Source organism: Geotrypetes seraphini, chromosome 1 (assembly GCF_902459505.1).
Source record: "Geotrypetes seraphini chromosome 1, aGeoSer1.1, whole genome shotgun sequence".
In the NCBI taxonomy this organism is placed as follows: Eukaryota; Metazoa; Chordata; class Amphibia; order Gymnophiona; family Dermophiidae; genus Geotrypetes; species Geotrypetes seraphini.
The window spans coordinates 406,167,826-406,181,749 of NC_047084.1; the positions used below are offsets into that span (position 1 = coordinate 406,167,826).

The 13,924-nt window shown below is 45.5% G+C and overlaps 1 long non-coding RNA gene across 1 annotated transcript; it reads right to left on the reverse strand.

The window, feature by feature from the left end:
- Positions 1-4,369: 4,369 nt before the first annotated feature.
- LOC117361856 lies at positions 4,370-7,521 on the reverse strand. The gene is made up of 3 exons (XR_004539738.1): positions 7,309-7,521; positions 6,164-6,254; positions 4,370-5,324 (listed from the first exon to the last, which is right to left on the reverse strand). It is a non-coding gene; the product is annotated as an uncharacterized LOC117361856 (long non-coding RNA).
- Between the last annotated feature and the right edge of the window lie 6,403 nt (positions 7,522-13,924).

The window sequence follows — 13,924 nt, forward strand, 5'->3', positions numbered from 1 at the left end:
AATGAGTTTTTCTAGGTCTTTACCCCATATGGCTGCTTGATATGATAGCAGTTGTTGATGGTGTCTCTTATATTTGCACCCTCTAGCCGGTGGGGAGACAAATTTCATGTGTGTTTTTCTTTCGTGTCTGTTGGTTGGGAATGAGAAGAGATCTGTGATGTATTTTGGGGCTAGACCATTTAATACTTTGAAGCAGAGACATCCTAGCTTGAACTTTGTGCGCGCCTCCATCGGCAGCCAGTGTAGGAGTCGGTAAGAAGGGGTTATGTGATCGGACTTCTTCAGCCCGAAAATCATCCTGACTGCTGCATTTTGTATCAGTTGTAGTCTTTGCGTTTGCTTCTGGGGGATCGTCAGATGGGTGATGTTGCAATAGTCCAGGTGGTTTAGTATTAGGGATTGTACTAGCATTCTGAAAGCTGAAGTGTGGAAGTACGCCTTAATGGACTTAAGTTTCCAGAGAGTAAAGAACCCTCTTTTGATTAAGGAGTCTATGTGGTCCTTCATGGTTAGGCTTTGGTCTAGTATTACTCCTATGGCCCCTTTTACTAAACCGCAATAGCGGTTTTTAGCGCAGGGAGCCTATGAGCGTCGAGAGCAGTCCTAGGCATTCAGCACAGCTCCCTTTGCTAAAAACTGCTATTGTGGTTTAGTAAAAAGGGAGGGGGGTATATTTGTCTATTTTTGTATGGTTGTTACTGAGGTGACAGTGCATAGAGTCATCTGCCTTGACCTCTTTGAAAAAAACCCACAATAGGAATGATTATTAACATTTTCTCAGCGTACATGTGCTTTGTGGTTTTTTTTTAAATTTTATTGTTGGTAGATCATTTTGACTTGGTCATTTTAAAAGTAGCTCGCAAGCCCAAAAAGTGTGGGCACTCCTGAGCTAGAGCGTTGAAGCTGCGTGTGGCTGCCGTAAAGGTCATCTCTGACACAACCGGAAGTTGAATCAGAGACGACCTTTACGGCAGTCATATGCAACTACAACACTCCGGCTGCTGTAAGAAGGCAGTTTAGACATCGCCATCCACAGGACAGGGAGGTTTGTCGGACCGGGCCTGTTGTCCGGGGGGGGGGGGGGGGGTTGCGGATCTTGTTGCCAAAATCAGAAAGGTGAGAAAGATGGGCCTGTGGTGGATGGAGAGATTGAGAGAAGGGGGCAGATGATGAAAGTGGGTAGAAAGGGGAGAGAGAAGAGGTCAGATGATGGAAGTGGGGAGAAGGGAAAGCAAATGCTGAATGGAAGTGAAGAAAGAGAACACATACTGGATGGAAGGAGGGATAAAGAAAAAGGACATATGCTGGATGGGGGAAGAAGATAGAGTTAGTGAAATAGTGGAGGGGTGAAGGAAAGGAGTGGCATGCTGTGGGTAGACATAGTGAAAAGAGGGAAACTGAGGACTGCATAGTAAGAAAGAATTTAATTTAAACGGAGGCAGAAAATAAAAAAGGAAGACCAGAGAAGGAAAGGGAAGAGAGAGATGCCAGAGAACGGGGAAGGAGACAGAGATATCAGATCTGAGCAGAGGAAATGAGAAGAGAGAGATGCTAAAAACCACAGGGGGGAGGGAAAGAGATGAAAGGAGAAAGATGCCAGACCATGAGGGAACATAGGGAAGATGATGGATGCCAGACCAAAGGGGGGGGGGGGTCTAGAGGAGAGCTGGAAGGGGAGGCATACAGTTTCTGGAAGGGGCATAGAAGGAGAGAAGATGCCATATAGGGAGAGGCAGAGAGATGGCAGAAGATGAGGAAAGCAGAAACCAGAGAATACAAAGGTAAAACAAAAATTTTCTATTTATTTATTGCTTTAGGAGACATATGTCACTGTTTCTGTGGTGTTGCATTTTATGCAGAGTCCAGCTTCTTGCTGGTTCAATTTAACCTTTGTCTATGTATTTCTATTTTATCCCCCCTTTTACAAAACTGTGGAGCGTTTTTTAGCGCCAGCCGTGGTGGTAGCAGCTCTGATGCTCAGAATTCTATGAGCGTCAGAACTGTTACCACCGTGGCTAAAATCCACACTACAGTTTTGTAAAAGGGAGAGGGGTTAGTTTGTGTTGACATATTCCATACTAGGCGAAGGTGTTTTCTGTGTGTTCGAAAGACATGATTTTCTGTTAGGATTGACGGTGTAGGATTGATCTGTACTGGTCTGGCTTGTTTAGTTTTACAATGGGTGTATTGATGTACTGCTCACTGCAATATGTAAGATGCTGCCTTTTCCTAGGTACTCATGTGTGACGTGTGGCTTGTTACTAAAAATCATGTTTTTTGTACAAATGGGGGGTGCCAAAAATGATGGGCTCCGGGTGTCACATATGCTAGGTACACCACTGCAAGGGCATCCTTGTGTAGTTCTTGGTGTGGTCTTGGTAGATCCTGTTCCATATTACTGATATTGTTAATGCATAGGTGAGTAGATGCGTCCCACTCCAACAGTGTGTTTGTGGTTTACAATCTCTTTGAGTGAGACATTTACTCATTTCCCATAACCTTCCTGCTTCAGAACTCCTTCCATGTTAACACACCTGGTTTACCAAACCAGTGTGTGTAGATTGCTTTGTTTAAGTTTGGGGGCATGGTTACCATATGGCACCAGAAAAAGGAGGACGGATTGAGAAATCCAGGTTTTACTTACTTCCATTGCTTTCAGTGGAAGAAACTTCTGGGTTTTACTATCTGACCTCCTTGCTTTCAGTAGAAGGAAGACAAACCCAGCTGTCTCAATCCATCCTCTTGTCTAGAGCTTGACTTCTCCTCCCAGCAGCTCTTTATGAAACCTTTACAATTCCACCACACTAGAGAGCTGCATGGGAACGGGGACGGCGGGGATCCCGCGGGTTCCCCTAGGGTCACAGGGTTCCTGCGGGGTTGGATGGCACTCCAGCCGTGAGGCTAGTCTTCTTTTCCTTACCTGCCCTGCCGCAGCACACAACCGAACGGAAGTCTTCCCGATGTCAGCACTGAGGGAGGGCTTAAGCAAAGCCCTCCCTTCCTCCGAAGTCAGCGCTGACATCGGGAAGACTTCCGTTCGGCTGTGTGCTGCGGCAGGGCAGGTAGGGAGAAGGCAATGGCTTACCAAAAAGGGGGTCGGTCCACCCCGGTTGCAGCCATGGGGGGGAGTGTGCACAGCCAGTCAGGTCCCCTTACCTTTGTGGCGCTTTCCCCGACCGACTGACAACAGGCCCGGCCGACAAACCTCCCTGCCCTGTAGCCGCGAATCTAAATTACCTTCTTACAGCAGCTTCAATATTCCAGCTGCTGTAAGAAGGTAATTTAGATTCGCGGCTACAGGGCAGGGAGGTTTGTCCGACCAGGCCTGTTCTGTTGTCAGTTGGGTGGGGAAGTGCCACAAAGGTAAGGGTCAGGGAGGGAGAAAGGGAGAAAAGGTGGAGTGGAGAAGAAAAGACGCTTAAGAGAAATGGGTAAAACTGAGGGGGGAGAAGGCCGCTGAAAGGACATGGGGAAGACGGGGGGGGGAGAAGGATGCTGAAGACAAAGGGGGGGAGAAGGACGCTGAAAGCACATGGGGAAGACAAAGGGGGGGTTGAAGGACGCTGAAAGCACATGGGGAAGATGGGGGGAGAAGGACGCTGAAAGGAAATGGGGAAGAGAGAGTGGGGAGAAGACGCTGGCAGGGAAGAAGACAGATGCCAGACTATGGGGGGAGCGGAGGGAAGAAGATGGGTGCCAGACCAATTTGGGATGGGGGAGAAAGGGAGAGGCACAGTAACAGAGCAAATGGAAGACGCAGAGAGAAGAGAGACAGTGGATGGAAGGAATTGAATGAGAACATGAGGAAAGCAGAAACCAGGCAACGAAGGTAGGAAAAAAATTCTTTCTTTTTTTTGCTTCAGGATAAAATAGTATATTAGTTGTGTTGATAAAAATTTATAAACATTAGAGGCTCTGGTAGAAACCCATTTTCAAAGAATGTATTCTTCCCAATTAATATTTCCAAATTAATAAAGTCTTTTTGCTTATTTTTAAATGGGTTTCTACCAGAGCCTTTAATTCAGTAGCATAATTAAATGAAATAACTATTTCTGTAGTTTATAGGGACGGGCGGGGACATAGTGGATTCCTCGCGGGGACGGGCGAGAACGGAGGGGATTCCTCACGGGGATGGGTGGGATTTCTGTCCCCGCACAACTCTCTACACCACACTGACATTCTTCCCTTCCTCATGTAGGCTGGCATTTCGTTTGGATCTGGAAGTGGCTTACTCTGTATAGCATATGCCTGACTGCCTACCTGTGTATCTGGGATCCATCTCATCTCTCTGCAGTTGCATAAGGTTACACTCGTTGCTGCTTTCCTAGAATGTGATTATTCTATATTTGAGTGGCTAGGAAATAATAGAATTACGTAGACCAATAAAGATCTTAAACATTTCTCTGTGACATTGTGGTTATTTGCATAAGGAAGGCCAGGGCCCATTAAGATGCAGTAGTGTAGTGATAGTTACACATTCTTCAGTACCTTGTGAACCCTATCTCTCTTCCACTCTCTACAGTAAACTGAAGATGGCAGACAGAGAAAACCACACAGGACACCTATAAACCAATGTAAAACTTTTTAAATACTAAAATAGAACTAAAATAGAATTTTTAAAAAATAAAATAGTTTTAAAATTTAAAACTTTTTCTTAACATAAAACAAAATAGGGAAGGGTCCAGTGCACCCAAGAGCAGTTGGAGCTGCCTCAGGAATAGGAGGAGGAGGTTAAACTACAGGCATTGAGTAGGGTCAGGCACTTGGGTTGAAACATGTCTTCGATCACCAGACTGGATCCCTTGGGCATGCTTCACCCTTGCCATATGCCCTCTCAATGCCTGAACTTCCTCCAACAGGATCACCAGGGTCTTCTCCATGGCCCTTATCCTCTCCAATATCTGAAGGTTTCCAGGGACAGGTGCATCTGCAGCATCAGGTGCACTTCTCCCTAGATCCCTCTGTGTTGGAGAGGGTGGGAGAGAATGTAGGAGGCCAGCCCCCTCCTGAGGCTGGTCATGCTGCTGCTGTTGGGGTCAGAGGTGGAAGGGGATTGGATGGGGACAAGGACAATGGCAGAAGGTGAAATGGGTCAGGATAGGGTGGGGCAGTTCCAGGAGAGTGAGGGGTAGGGGTTTGAATGGGGTTATGGGCAGAAGGTGACAGGGGTTGGATGGAGGCAGCTGACTTCTCTTTAAGAAAGAGCCAGCACTCTGCTGGCAGTGCTGGTCCTGCTGGCTCTTTCTCCCCTGCCTCTTCTACCTTGGCCTCTTCAGGACTGGCTCCTGCGCCTTCTCCAGGGGGTGCTTCCCCTGCAGCTTCAGCTAGACCAGAAGGAAACATGGAAATAGGATACAGTCAGGTAGTGTCAACTACTCTTTGGAACATGACATTCTTTGTTGCTTTCTTTTCTTCAAATGTTAATACAAGCAGGCACATACCAAGGATTCCACTATAGGCCACATTCAGGGGAATGAATAAAAAGCATAAACCTACTACAAGGTACATTATTAAAATTTGCTTATTTTATTTTATATACTGTTCCTCCAGGGGGGGGGCTCAGCCCAGTTTACATAATATTTTCCCTGTCTGTTCTGGTGGGCTCACAATTTATCTAATGTCACTGGAACTATGGGTGGGTTAAGTGATGTGGGCAGGGTAACAAGGAGCAGCGTGGGTTTGAACCCACAATCTCAGGGTGCTGAGGCTGTAGCTTTAACTACTGTGCCACTCTAGAAATCAAATGTAGCATAAGTGAGCCAAGTATAGGACAATTAAGCCATTGTGACATCACTGATGAGGTTGGCTCTTATTGGTGGAATAAGACATTATGATGTCACAATACTGGCTCTGGTTATCAGAGGCTGAAACATTTCATACTATTTATTCAATTTTCTATACTGTTCTCTCAGAATGGTTTACATTTATTTATTCTGGTACTCAAGCGTTTTTCCGTCTATCCTGGTGGGCTCACAATTTGTCTAATGGGGCAATGGGGGGATTGAGTGACTTGCCCAGGGTCACAAAGAGCAGCATGAGTTTGAGCCCTCGGCATGAAATGAGGCTGTATCATTAACTATTGTGCCATTATCTCCCTGCATATTATCTGGCATAGAGGTGCATATGAGGTGGAGAGAGTCTATGAGATGGACTCATAACTCACTGGTCTCAGCACGCAGTTCCTCACGCACCCCTTGGAGGAATTGTTGTTCCTGTTGTCAGAGGAGCCAGTCATGCTTTCTCAGAGCTTCAACCTGGATAATGGAGAAAGAGAGAAAGAGAAAGGTGAGGGAGGAGTAGGATGAGTGTCAGTGGCATGACATTCTTCATATAGCAGTGTGACATAACAATCTAACTCATGTCTTTATCTCCATGTCACATAAAAATTGAGTATAAGATATGCTGGCCTCTTAGTGTACCAGTGATACTAGCTACTGATAGGGTAATAGATGAAGCCCATTAAAATATGATGTGGCGAGAGTGAGAGATGGCCAGGGTGGTGGAGCTCCTCTCAGCACCCTCTTCTCTGGCCCCCCACCTACCACATGGTCCTTCCCCACCCCTCCTGCCACGCGCACAGTGCTTCCCTCCCCCATACCACTGTAATGTTCTAGGTGCATGTTGTCACCAGCCGTCTCAGGACAATGGGCCGTGAGCAACTGGGACAAGAAAATTTTGCTCTTGTGAACCGCGGAGGGCTGCACAAGGAAATGGACAGAAAAAAACACTGGCACACCAGGTAAATCAGGCTTCTTATGCAAAACTTGGGGTCTATTCTTTCATTTGAAATAAACATAAAATCTGTCAGGATGTTTCTGCGTTAGCAAATAGTCCCAAGAAAACAATTAAAAAAAATATAACAGCAAGCTGTCCCAAAGTAGAAATGTTCCAAGATATAGTTTTCCAACTCATCAAGCACAAGTCTTTCTCAAAACTAGGCTGTTATCCCAGCCAATACTCAGTTCATTCAAAAGAAAAAAAACCTCTCAAAACACAAACAAACAGTCTTTGAGGCTGAACACTGCAGCTTTAGTCAGAGCTGCAGTTGTGACTCTTCCAGCAATAAGCGTGCTGGTCAGGCAGTGTGCTCCACGTGGCCCACTATCCCACCACTGAATATGCAGGGCAAACCCCACTGCCTGGGATGGAAACAATCCTTTCCTCCCCACAAAGAGGAACAGCAAGAAAAAAAACCCCACAAACTTAAATAAGTCCTTTCAGTTGTCTGGAGCTTCAGCGCTCTACAGCTCCCACAGGGACAACACAAACTTGGAAGTAATCCACACAGCAAAGGCAACAGCTACTCACTCAAGTGCAACAAGCGGCTTGCCTTTCATGCAGCAAACTTCCATGGGAAGAACTTAATTCACAGGCTCAGCAATTGGCTCCTGGTCTAGTTCCATAGCCTGAGGGTTTTCAGTCACACAGGAAGGTGCCTCCTCCCCAGCCTCCATCAGCTCCATACATTCTGGTGGTTGGCTGTTATCCAGGACCCTCAGCCCTGAGAGCTGCTGCATGTCCTCTCCCTGTCTCCCTTCCTTCTGACTCTCAAGGAGCTTAATTCTGTGAGCAAGCAGTTTGTAGCCCCGCCCCCAACCCTCAGGTGAAAAGGATTTCCTGTGTGCAACCTTTGGAATGAGTGGGGGATGGGCACCCTGCACCTCTGCTCTCTGACTCCCCCTAGAGTTCAAGGAAGAAAAATCATCTGATGGATCAGAAAGAGGTTTAAATGAATCAGTATAGGAAGGGTTTGCTTTTAACCTAGGCACTGCTCTGGGGTCACGCCTAGCAGGCATAGGCTACATACCACAATGTTCAGGACCTGACATCAGAGGAAGAGCTGATGCTGGCGCAGCAGCAGCTTGGGGATTGCTGCTTGTGCAACTTAAGTTATAGTGGTACGGGGAAAAGGAAGCAGTGCGACAGTGGAGTGTGGGGGAAGGGGCAGAAAGAAGGGCAGGTGCCTTTGTCCTCACCAAGATGGTGCCCAGGACAGTCCGCCCCACCCCCACCCTTTTACAATGTCACTGCCTAGATATAGGGATTTGCAAGGGAGACAGTCCACAGCCTCCAAATTTCTCTAGTCTCACCTGCATTGTATGAGAGTGATTGAGGAACACAAATACCAAAGGAAAACAAAGGAAGCATTCTGGTCACAGATTATGAGAGTTTTGGAAAACAGCAGAGGACCAGGACAGATGTTGAAGGTACATGTATTCTAGAGAAATTACTGTTTGTGAATTGAGGGTATACGCTTCGCTTTTGAATTGACATGTGGTTTAATGCCTGACGTGGGGAGCTGGGGAAATGAGTGCAGGCAGCCAAGCACATTTCTATTTTTCTTTCCTTTGGCAAAGTTCATTTTAATATGTTCCCATTACAAATCAAATGTTAAGAGATAATGAAACATCCTGGTGGCCCTAAACTTGGTTCATAACTTGCTCCTGGGACAGAGAGAGCTAGTGCACTTGACCAGTGGATTAGGGTAGAGAATGGCACAGGGAAAAAAATCTGTCCCTGTCACTGCCCCGTCACAGGACCACCGCCTTGTCTCCGCCCCGCCATCCCCATCACCGTCCTGTCCCCGCAGCATACAAGCCTCAGTACTGCAATATTTAGCTTATTCCTTCCTTATAAATCAAAGTTCTGGCTGCTGAACTGAAGAAAGAGATGTTCAGCTGGCAGGGCTTTATTTATACATTTTTATCAACACAACTAATATACTACTTTATCCTAAAGGGAAAAAGAAAATAAATAAATAGAATTTTTTTTTTCTACCTTTGTTGTCTGGTTTCTGCTTTCCTCATCTATTCATTCAATTCCTTCCATCCACTGTCTGTCTTCTCTCTGCACCTTCCATTTGCTCTGTTACTGTGCCTCTCCCTTAACCTCCCCTCCCCCATTTGGTCTGGCACCCATCTTCTTCCCTCCGCTCCCCCATAGTCTGGCATATCTGTCTTCTTCCCTTCCAGCATCTTCTCCCCACTTTCTTTTCCCCATTCCCTTCAGCGTCTTCTCCCTACTCTGTCATCCCAATTTCCCTTCAGCGTCTTCTCCCTTCTCTCTCTTCCCCATTTCCTAGCGTCTTTTCCCCACTCTCTCTTCCCCATTTTCCAACGTCTTCTCCCCACTCTCTCTTCCCCATTTCCCAGCGTCTTCTCCCCACTCTCTCTTCCCCATTTCCCAACGTCTTCTCCCCACTCTCTCTTCCCCATTTCCCAGCGTCTTCTCCCCACTCTCTCTTCATTTCCCAGTATCTTCTCCCCACTTCCTCCACCCCCACCTTCCCCAGGTCCCTTCAGCGTCTGTTTTTCACCACCCTACCTTTCTTCCCTTTTTCCCTCCTTGCCCCTTACCTTTACAGCAGGCAATTTCTAAATATATTTCCTACCAGCAGCCGGAGCATTGAAATCGCGTATGGCTGCAGGAAAGGTCATCTCTGATGCAACTTTCGGTTGCATCTGAGATTACCTTTATTGCAGCCGCACACGATTTCAACGCTCTGGATGCTGGTAGGAAGCATATTTATAAATTGTCTGCCGCGAAGGTAAGGAGCAGGGAGGGAGGTGATCGGGCACAGGCAGCAGCGGCAATTAGGCGGCAACAATATGGAGGAAGGGAGATGCTTGGGCAGCGGCAGTGATCGGTATGGAGTATGGAGGGAGGGAACGTGATCAGTGACCACGCGCATTCCCTCCCTTCACTGCGGAGACAAAGCCATTCACCTCTCCTCGGGGCAGTGAATGGCCTTCTCCCCGTACCTGCAGCAACCACCTCTTTTCTCTCCCCCATTTCGGCAGGTTACCCGCGGCTAGCCGCGGGTAACAGCCACCGTGTCATTCTCTAGCTTAGGGCTCCTTTTACTAAGGTGCACTAGTGGTTTTGCGCACGCTACAATACTGCATGCACTAAATGCTAACGCCTCCATAGAGCTTACATTGGTATTTTTTGTTTAGCACGTGGTTAGCGCACGCTAAAAACGCTCGCACACCTTAGTAAAAGGAGCCCTTAGTTTTAAAGTTGTTTGCTCAAAAAGTCAGAGGTTGTAAGTTCAAATCTCAGTAGTACTTCTTGGGCAAGTGTTAATAAAAAGGATATCTGTGAACTATTTTACACAGGTTTAAACAAGAAGGTGTTTAACATTATTATTTGTAGCTGGAAAGTGAGCACAATTACTGCATCTCTGCTCAATATAGGGTACTTTTTGATGCCAATAACTCACACAAAGATATGTATTTTCATAAAAAATAAGATTTATTAAATATATATCAAAATTAAACTTCAGGTTAAAATTAGAGTTAAAATACCAATTAATTATGTTTAAATGTGTTTATTCAATTTCAACGTGCAGAAAACAACAACATCCATAGCAAAAACAATGCGAATATAGACATATTTGCACTTAATCCAAACCACCCCTCCCAACCCCCCACCCCTCCAACAAAAACCCAAACAAAAAATCCCTGGATATAAGAAGACAATAAATCAATCAATTAGGAGTTCAAGAGTCTACTCCGGGACACTGATGGAAGGGTCTTTCAGAATCGCTCCCAAATCACAGTAAATCTTCGCCCCGGTCCAGAGTCAAGATCAATAAAATGTCTACATTCTAAGGAAGCATGTATAATCATCAATGATTTCCATTGACTATAAGTCGGGGCATCGCTGGCCAGCCACTGCGTTAGTATAGCCTTTTTCCCAAGTAACATAGCTCGAGCCAAAAAGGCTGAGAGGCCTTTAGGTTTCGGAGAGACTACATCATAAAATTCAAAGAGTGCTCTGGGGGTTGGAGACCACCGCCAACCCCAAAGAACGGTAATATAAGATCCCAAGCGGTGCCAGAACTGAAGGATACCAGGGCAAAACCAAAACATATGGCCCAAGGATGCATTCGCTTGAGAACATTTAGGGCATTGATTACTCTGAGAAATGCCCATCCGGTAAGCTCGTATGGGTGAGATGTAAAGGCAAAGTATAAACTTCAATTGCTGTTCCCAGTGCTGAATATTGGTAGATATCTTTCTCAAATTTTTGACAACCTGCTGGATCTGATGAGAAGTAATAATACAGTGGTGCCTCGCATAACGAACGCCTCGCACAACGAACGCTGCACACAACGAACTTCATGTCTTGATTCACACAACGAACTTCGTTTCACACAACGAACTTCGTTTCACACAACGAAGTCGCCCGAGCTGCCGATGTATTGCATCCTTCCGCGCAGGCACTGCAGGCAGTCGTTAGTCACTGCGCTTAACTGCCCTCTCTCACTGTATACAGTCGTCCTTTTAAGATAAACTCAATATTTTTTATATATCATGGCTTCTAAAAAAAGCAGGAAGGTGATTTCTGTTGAAATGAAACGGGAAATAATTAGAAGGAGTGAATGTGGGGTAAAACAGTGTGACCTCGTCAAAGAGTTTGGCCTCAGCAAGACCACCATTTTCACCATTTTGACAAATTTATCTTTTTTTATGTCATCTTAGCATATTTTATGCTGCAGAACGAATTATTTTTTTTAACATGTATTGTTATGGGAAAACGCGTTTCACATAACGAACTTTTCGCATAACAAACTTGCTCCTGGAACGAATTAAGTTCGTTGTGTGAGGCACCACTGTACATTGTAAATCCTCAGCCCAGGTGTCTGCCAAAATAGCAAAGTTGTGGCCAGGTTGACTGTCACGAATGCATACATGATGGAATCGCAGAGGAATTAATTGCTGTGCAGAAAAACTGAACATTTCAGAAAGAGTCTCCTGACAAATGTTCGTCAAATGATTAGCAGGCAGTGACCGTATATAATGACATATTTGAAAGTATGCAAAAAGGTGAACTCCAGAAAGTCCAAATGTATGTTGTAATGAAGCAAAAGAAGCAAATCGCCCCTCATCGATGTACAACTGAAAGATATAACATAACCCCAAAGAGGCCCATCTCTGAAAAGACGCAGAGTGAATACCTGGTAAAAAATCTGCATTCCCCTGTAGAGGAAGGAAGAGAGAGATCTTTGGGGACATGTGCAAACATTTGCATACCCAACGCCAAGTCCGTCTCGCAGGAGCAAATATAGGATATTGTGCTACCACCAGACGGAGGGCTGGGGCCGTCACATGTAACAAAAAACTAATATGGTAAGGAACCAACAATGATAATTCTATGGCAGTGGCAGAAAAATGAGATGTACCCCAAAACCAATCGTTAATATGTCTCATTTGACACGCCATTGCATACCACTGAATATTCAATAGACCATAGCCCCCCCTTTCTCTGGGGAGGCAAAGCCAAGAAAAAGTCATACGCGGTCTTTTGCCACCCCAGACAAACCACTGTAGCCCTCTAATAAGTTGGACTCGAGTGGCATGGGACAATAAAAGGGGAAGTACTTGAAATCGATAGAGCCATTTTGGAAACAACACCATATTGTACAAAGCCACTCGGCCCGCCACTGATAAGGGAAAAGCCTGCCAAGTGTGAAGCATATTCAGACAGAGTATCCCCCAATAATGATGTCACATTGCAATCATATAAAGTGGAAAGATCACGAGGTAGCCACACTCCAAGATATTTAATGGAGGTCTGGGCCCAAGCAAATGGAAATTCACCCACCCAGGCATCTTGTATAGATGAGGGAAGAGCCAAAACTGTAGTTTTTTGATAGTTGAGTGTAAAGCCGGAATAAAAATAAAACTCCTCTAAAGAATGTTGTAAATAACTAATGGAACGCTGTGGCTGAGTCAATGTAAAAATTAAGTCATCCGCAAAAGTCAATACTTTGACCATCTGAGTCGAAAACGGAACTCCCACTATATCCGGGTCTTTAGATATAGTTCGTAAAAACGGCTCCAAATAAAGCAAAAAAAGAAGCGGAGATAAGGGACAACCCTGCCTGGTGCCCCAACCAATAGAAAAGGCTTCCGTTGTGATATCATTAACTAACAATCGAGCCATCGGTGCTCTATACAAGGTTTGAACCGCCCTAGCATACCAACCCTTGATACCTAAGTAATCCAATACCTCGAACAAATATCCCCAGTCCACCTGGTCAAAAGCTCGGGCTGCATCCAAACTAACCAACAATATGGGTATGTCCTGCGACTGAGTATGGGCCATAGTTAAGAGCACCCAACGGACATTATGCACTGCCTGCCTTCCTTTAACAAAACCCACCTGCTCCGGACCTATGATCCTTGGAAGCAGGAGAGCAAGTCTATCCGCCAAGATTTTCGCTATAATTTTAATATCAACATTAAGGAGGGAGATAGGGCGATAAGCCTCAGGAGAAGTAGAGTCCTTACTCAGCTTTAAAATAAGTGTTATGAGTGCTTCATTGGCACCCGCTGGAAAACTGCCCCTCGCTATAACCTGAGCATAGTAGTCCAGTAAAGGATGACCAATCTGCGAGGATAACAATTTGTAAAATTCGGCAGTGAAGCCATCTGGTCCGGGGGCAGAATAATTCCTCTGAAGCTGTATCACCCTCTGCAACTCTGCAAGGGGGGCATTGAGAAGCTCCACTTCCGAATCAGTTAACTGAGGAAGACCTGAATCCTCCAAATAATCCCTCAATAGGGGGCCCCCTTCTCGATCTCTCCTTTCATAAAAATCCCGAAAATAATCTAAGAATATATTAGCAATCTGGTCCGTTTTATGTCGTAGCGTTCCCCCAGCGTCCCGAAGACCAAAAATAAACCGCTGACCTCTCGCACGTTTAGTCAAATAGGCTAATAATTTCCCTGAACGATTGCCATAACGGTGGTATTTAAACCTCTGATAAAATAACATCTTCAGCGTACGTTCGTGTATATAGGAATTAAGTGTGGTCTCAATAGATAATAAATTATCTTTCGCCGCTGGATTGGGATTAGCCAAATAGTGCCGTTTCGCAATTGCCAAATCACGTTCCAAACGTAAAATTCCCCTG